This window comes from Myotis davidii, unplaced genomic scaffold (assembly GCF_000327345.1).
Source record: "Myotis davidii unplaced genomic scaffold, ASM32734v1 scaffold765, whole genome shotgun sequence".
In the NCBI taxonomy this organism is placed as follows: Eukaryota; Metazoa; Chordata; class Mammalia; order Chiroptera; family Vespertilionidae; genus Myotis; species Myotis davidii.
This window is the reverse complement of record NW_006296056.1, coordinates 928,124-935,959: the sequence shown is the minus strand read 5'-3', so window position 1 is coordinate 935,959 and position 7,836 is coordinate 928,124. Positions and strand designations below refer to the sequence as shown.

Sequence of the window (7,836 nt, the reverse complement as noted above, 5' to 3'; positions counted from 1 at the left end):
GCTGAAAGGTATCCATGAAGAAGAGGAAGAAGAAGACAAGGGTAAAGATACAAATTTTGAACAACAAATACACACCTATCAACAAATGAATCTGAAAATCAAGTGAATAATCTGATGAACAGAATGAACTGGTGATTATAATAGAATCAGGGGCATAGAAAGGGAGTGGACTGACTATTCTTGCGGGGGAAAGGGGTGTGGGGGATGTGGGAAGAGACTGGACAAAAATCGTGCACCTCTGGATGAGGACAGTGGGTGGGGAGGGAGGGAGGAGGGTGGGGTGGGAACTGGGTGGAGGGGAGCTATGGGGGTAAAAAAGAGGAACAACTGTAATAATCTGAACAATAAAGATTTAATTAATCAAATAAATAAATAAAAAAAAATAAAAATGTAAAAAAAATAAGAATTTCAATGATATTCCCAAGTGATCTCCACAGTAGAAACTTAATGTTTCCCACAGCCAAATTCAGTCCTCACCCAACACTTGTCTCTATTGATTAGATCTTCTCCAAGGGCTCTAAGTCATACACTTACTGTGAAAATCACTATAGTAAGAATATTTAGTTTGTCCTGCACCCAGCTGCTATTCTCATTTTCTGTTACCAGGTGAATAAACAGTTTTGCAATGTTCTAGTTCAGCAGTTTTCTAACTTTATAGACAAAAGGATCACTGGATATCTTTTACAAATGCAAATTACTGGGTCCCACCTCCAGGAAACTTTGAGACAATGGGTCTGGGGAAGGCCAAGGGAATCTGCATTTTTAAAAATAAAAAATGAAAATTTCTCTAAAGTGTGACTATCTTTGAGGAGCGACTGTAACTATAGCATTCACTTTTTTGTCACCAGTGCCTAGCACAGATGACAATACCTAGCAGACACCCAATGTATATGCACTCGATGCTGGAATAAATACAGAATCCTGAGATTGTGTCATTCCAAGTGTGCCATAGAACTCTCATTTCCAGAAGGATTCTGCACAGTGACTTGTCAAACCTCCACATTAATGGCCAGACATACCCATGTGCCAGGCATCCAGGATTGTTAACTAAACAACCTCATTTCTTTCTTTCCTCTAAAAGTAATTACTGGTTGCTAAATATTCAAACATGCATTCAAAAAGCAGCTCATTACAATATGTTAAGAGAGAAATTACTATTTCTAATTGCTTCTAGTAGTTAATTACTTCTAATTATTAGTCTGAATAATAAATTACTGCTTCTGATTATGTTGTGAGCACAGTTGGAGCATTCAAAAACGCAATTTCCACAGTTGTTTACATCAGAAAGTGTTTACTGAATTAGAGCGCTATAATTACCCCCACATAGCTGGTAGCAAAAAAATAATAACATTTGATAAATTCAATCAAAATATGTCATTTGTTTGTCAGCTTATTGCAGAGATCAAGCATTAAAATGAATGCTTGACTTTTTCAGTTTCTTCAAGGGGCAAAGATATGTTAAAATTGGGATTTTTGTTTCATTTGGTTGAGTAGGAATTAAATTAGCATTTCTTTTGTTATTTAAAACAACAAGGAAAATAATCAGGCCTCTAATAGTGTTAAAAATTGGTTACACAACCAGCATACTAGTCATGAGAAAAAAAGAAATGATGCCCACTTAAAGGGAAAAACCCCAGGACAATTTTATTGCATTGGAACATATCTAAAGTACACATAAAGTAAGTATACAACTTTAAGACTCCCAAGCTCCTGACTTGAATCTGTCACTTCACTCACCAGTTTATCCGGTCAATGACAGAAGTAGATAACTTATGGCAAACTGTAGGCTGACATTTTAAAATCTCCTACTGTTTGCCACAACCACATATCATCACTACTTCTTCCCCATGGTGACTTGCCACTGTCCCCTGGGTGCTCGACAGACTTTTCAGAGGTTTCCAAGATCTGTATCTCTGGGGTTGCCTTTGTGTATTCTCCTCCCCTTGAGTGTGGATAGGACTTGTGACTTGCTTCTAACCAACCACATGGGGCTGAGATGGGATAGTCATGACGACATGGATGTGATTAATTACATAAGACTGTAGGGTCCATCTTGCTGGAGCCTCTGGTCCTTTGCTGGTGTTGAAGAAGCAAGCACCATGATGGGAAACCCAGGTGGAGAGAAGCTATGAGTAACCTCTAGGAGCTGAGGGTGGTTCCCAGACAACAATCAGCAAGTAACTGATGTTCTCAGTCTTACAACTGCAATGAACTAAATTGGGTCAATAGTCTACATACCCTTGGAAATAGATCCTTCCCAGTCAAGCTTCAGATGAGATGGCTGATTTCACGCTATCACAGCACAGTTGAGTGCTTGCAACAGAGAACCTAACGGCCCACAAAACCTAAAATATTTATTATCTAGCCCTTTACAGAAAAAGTTTGCCAACCTCTAACCTAAACAGAACTAGTACATCTGAATTTAGGCTGTTTGCCCTAAACAGCCTGTTTCCATGAGATGCAGACATGTACATACAGAAGCAACATGTTCATTTGATTTCATAGTCCAACTAACCAAACTCAAGGGCAACAGAAGAGATAAGTCACAGGGATAAAAATTCACTGAGTTCAAAGTACGTTTGAGTGGAGAAAAGTCGCAGCATGACTTTTTGGGAGTGAGATTTATTTGTGCTGGTGCTTCTTTTGAAAACCTGAGCCCTGCCTTAACATCTGAGCCTGTGTTCCTATGAAAATCCCTGTTTCTTACAGAGTTGTTGACATTATCAAGTGTACCTCTTGGGAATATCCGTGTTAGAGAAACGATGTGCTTGTGCTAGGTTGCTAGGTACCAGAAATGCTATGAAATCTTAAAAAGTAAAGAGCTGAAATAATATATTGGTCTCAGTATGCATGTGCACATGTCTGTGTGTGTGTGTGTGTCTGTGCGACAGGGTACAGAAAAAAACTGGGGAACAGTTGTGTTAAGGCAAAACCCAGCTGGCTCAACTATTTTGGGATTTGGAGACTTCTAACATATCCAAACTTTGGAAAACACTATATGACAATTAATTGGAACATGAACAAAAAGTAAAAGTCACAGTGGGGTGGCATGTTCATAATAGAGAATAGCCGTCATCATCATAGATGACTTCAGTTGGTGACCCCTTCAACAAATCTGGCCTGTGGGTCCTCCTGGGTCCTCTGTAGTTAGGCACAAGCACAGACACACCCTGGCGCATGTCATTCCTTGGACCTGCTGGATATGTGCATCATGAATAGCAATCAGTCTATCCGATGTGCAAATGTGAGAGTTGCTTCCTTGGGGCCAGTGAGCTCCCTGACTTGGGATGTATTCAAGCAGAGAATGGGCACTTCCTCATCCAAGATGCTACAGAGGTCACTTGACCATTGCCTGGCATGTAGTGAGTGCTAGAAAATACTAACTCAATGATAAAATAAGGAAAGTTAGATTAGATAGCTTTTAAAGTCTGTTCAAGCCGATCTCTAATCCTCTTATAGCATTTAAAGACCATGGCACTGTTCAGCAACTTCAGGTCCTTTTCTGGGCACACAGGAGGCATTTCTCAGCCACCCTTGCAGGCCGAGAGACCTTTCTGGTTCTATCTTTTCTCTCATGGCTACCAGAAGTCCAATGTTACAGATCTTGGTGTCACATATGGAAGGAGCCTAGATCCCTGAGTTACTTCTTGGAGGAGAGCAGTCAGTAGGGTTGCCGACTTGCTTTCGACTTGGATGTGAGTAGAACATAAAACTTTTATTTTATTAATGACATTAGATGAGGGGTTGTTGGTTGCAGTAATTACTGTGTTTTTTTTCATGTTGATGCATTTCATGAGTAAATTAGATAAAAATAACCACACTCAGGAAAAGGAACACCATAAGTTGAAAAATTACTTCCTATAGAGCAGTAAAATGAATGAACTACAGCCACGTGCACAGACACAGAAGCATAATGTTAGGGGAAAACATATTTATATAATGTAAATCACATGAACACATACCATATGATACCATTTACATAAAGCTCAAATACAAGCAAAACTAAGCAATGTATTGTTTGGTAATGCAAGCATGTGGTGAAGCTGGAAAACAAAGCAAAATGCAGGACAGTGTTAAGCTAGGATAGGGTAGATGGAGGAATGCTAGTAGGGAGGGCAATATAGAAATAAAAAATTCTTGGCAAATGTCCTATTGCTTCAAACCTGGCTGAAAGTACATTGGTGTTTATTTAATTATTCTTTATAATCTAAATATTTATGTGCATTATTGTGTATAAATGAAAAATATTATGATGGAGTCATGTCCCATGCACTTCTAAGTTTCAATTCAATCATACACGCATCCTGAATATTCAATTATACATAATTATATAACACAATAGTCAATTGCGGTAAGCACAAATATACTTGGTCATGTGCTGCATAGTAATACACACTGCAAATTTATAGACACTTATTTTTACAGAAGACTGCATATACAAAACCTTGAATCTGGATTATTTAATGCATTTTCAAAGATAATTTTGACCAAATGCATGTGTTTTCTTAATTGCTTACATTGGAACCCAAATCTTCGATAAGATGCCACTCTGTTGTATAATATGGCTCACACTAGGGGAGTGTTTCCCCAAATGGGCTCCCCAGATAGCTACAGATTCATAAGTTAGTTTTGAATTTGAAGTCTTAGGAGTAATTCATTGTTCATTTGCTTGCAGTAAGGACACCTAAGCCAACAGGTTATCGTATCTGTGTTAGCCTGGAATTAAACACCTCAAGCTAAGTTACAGTGCTTACATATTTCATGCTGATTAGAAGTACTGGTTAGCAATTTATCTGTCTTTGATTAATTAAACATGGGAAAAACCAATTTGTTACTAGTCTCAGCTTGGAAGACGAAATTTATCAAAGCGCAAGGCCCATGGGAAGAAATTAATAAAATGAATTACTGCTGGTGAAAAGGTTTAGAATCAGTGTCTTATATTAATTCAAGTTTATTTTGTGTTCATTCATTTATTAACTCATTCACTTATTTCGTCAATATTTTCTGAGTGTCAATCAACTCTGTGTCAGACAGTACTAAGCATAGGGGATAGAATGGTGAACTAATCCAATATTCTTGCCTTTATGGACTGAATGCGTGTGCCTCTCCTGCAAATTCATAAGTGGAAGCCCTAACCCCCAGTGTGGCTTGGGACTCAAAGGAAGTAATTAAGGTTAAATGATCTGATAGGATTAGTGTCTTTATAGGAAACAGCACCACTGCTCGCTCTCTCTTCCCATGAAGACACAGCAAAAAGGTGTCTGTCTGTAAGCCAGGAAGATAGCTCTCCCCAGAAACAAAACTGGCTGGAACCTTCATCTCAGACTTCTAGCCTCCAGAACATGAGAAAAGAAACTTCTGTTGTTGAAGGCACCCCGTCCATGATATTTTGTCATGGCTGCCTGTAACTGCTCTTATAGAAATAATGGCATCATGGTGAGTGTCAGCATAAGTAGTTTTGCCGACAGAGGGAAGGACGCTAACATGCATGTAACACATGGTCTAAAACACTGTTCATGGGTGTGACAGATCTGGGTCTAATTCCCTTCTTGGTCATTTAATAACTTGAGAACTCTGGGCAAGAGACTTAATTTCTTGAGCCTCAGTTTTCCTTTCTGTAAACTGGGGTAGCATACCTCATGTGGGGTCACTGTGAGCAGTAGGTGAGTACTTGACACAGCCCCTTCAGGTAGAAAAAGCCTCTACATATTATTGACCTCATGTATCAGTTCACCCATCTCATTCAATTCTCACAACAAACCCATTCGGTGGGGGTTTGCTATTTCTTCAGATTACAACTTGGGCCCAGGTGTGCCCACCATCTGAGCCTGAGTTGTCTCCACTGCCTCATGGTTCCTTTGTGCATCTAAATTGAGAAAACTCAAGGGGGGCGCGGGCACGTCTCTTTTATGCTGAAAGATATATTCCTTTCCTTCCAGATCAGTGATTTCCAACCATGCATGGGTGGGGGTGATGAAGTTACCTCTGGGGAAATGTAGCATACCCCCTGGGAGACGGGGATCACCAACTGTGAAAAAGCACATCATTGCTTTGATTTGTTTTATGAAAAAATCCACAATAGCCACGTAATACATTTGCATTGGCTTTATCCACTTCGTAATTTAATTTGCAGTGTTGGATTAGAAAGGAAAAGAGAGGTTTCTGAAGGAGAGCATGGCTTAAAAAATAGATTGAGGCTCTGTTCTCCTGGGTCTTTCTCAAGGGCAGTTCCCTGACTCGGGCCTCTTTCTAGCTAGTGGGTCAGGCCAGGGCCTCATTGGAGGTTTCTAAGACACTGAAGTGGGGCTTTATGGCTTTAGAACAGCTGACTGTTCCGCATGCTAATAACGATGTCTGCTGGGCTTGCGTGCCTGCGGCCTTCGGTAGGAGCAGCTGCCTATGATATTCCCGTCAGTCTGCTCCCAAGTGAACAACAGCAAGGTACATGCCTGCTAATTACCATAACCAAGTTAGTAGAATTCTGAGTGAAAATCTTCAGGGCAAAATCACTGGTCCCCACTATTCACAATGAGCTAGTGAGTTATATTACATGAGTTATATTGCAGGGCACAGGGCCTGGGCTTTGGGTAGGAAGGAAATGGCAGGAGAAAGACCACTTGCACCATGGAGACCAGGAGTGGAGGGTCCCCCCAATCTTTTATGCTGAAGGTCTCAGAGGTTAATAAGGGCAGTGCAGGCACTGCTTGCAAGGGTTCAGTGATGCCTTCAAAAACTACAGACCCAGGACAGGAAATTTAATCTCATAGGACTTGAAAGTGTCCATGTGTCCATTTTCTGGATGAGGAAATTGAGACCCAGAGGGGACAAATGATGTGCTCAAAGTCCCAGCAGGAACTTGAAACCAGTCTCTAGATTTCTACTGAGCCCAGTGCTCTTCCTTCTTTGTCATCAATTCTTTAGTTTCTGGGAAAATCTGTGTCAGAGCCCCCAAAAAACTACCTACGTCATAACTATCACTCCATCATTCTGTATCTGTTGTCAGTGAGGCAGGAAAATAGGACCATACCAGATAGTCAATTACAGGGTCTGGTCAAAGAGGTTGGTGGGGAGTGGGAAGCAGGAAGGTGAGACAACTTGGAGATTCATAATTGTAGGAATCACCATCAGTCCAAGGGCTAGGACTAAGGGAGGACAGAGTATAGCCAGGACTCAAGAGCCAGTGCTCCATTGGCAGGAGCTGGAATTCTGGAGGAGGGACAAGGTAGCAGGCATTGGTGTCAAGGGCAGGGGGTTGCCTGGAGGATGATGGACTATAGAGGCACTGGAGTTACCTCTCAAAGTGGGGAGGAACAGAAATATTCTGATCTTTCCCTTTTTCTAACTTCCAGATTTCTTGCCAATGTTTTCCACCAGACAGAACTACTCAGAATCCAGTGGGCAGAGGAGCCCAAAAAGTGTGGTTCCAAGGGAACGAGTGGAGCTGAGAAAATAGGCAGATGATCTTCAATAACCTACTTGCCCTTGTCTGAGGGTTTTTTAAAGGGTTGACTTCTAGATGATTGGGTGATAGGGACATCTGTGGATAGTAGAGGGATAGTCCCAGAATCATTGGCTCAGACAGTAATGGGGTTGGGATGCTGATAACAGTAATTGGCACATTAGAATGAGCACAGCTTTGGTATCACAGACCTGGATTCAAGTTCATGCTTTTTCACTTACCAGGGGACAACTATGGGAAAATAAGTCAACCACTGTGTTTTCTGGTTTACTTATCTTTAAAACGCAGATATTAAACCTTCCTTGCCGAGCTTTTGTGATATATCATTGGTAAAATGTACATTGAGCATCCTTACCTTTTTGGCACATTCAATAAAT

The 7,836-nt window shown here is 40.8% G+C and overlaps 1 long non-coding RNA gene across 1 annotated transcript in view; it reads right to left on the bottom strand.

The window, feature by feature from the left end:
• The window catches only part of LOC102765824, a 22,086-nt gene that overhangs the window by 4,079 nt on the left and 10,171 nt on the right, over positions 1-7,836 (bottom strand). The window lies entirely within an intron of this gene.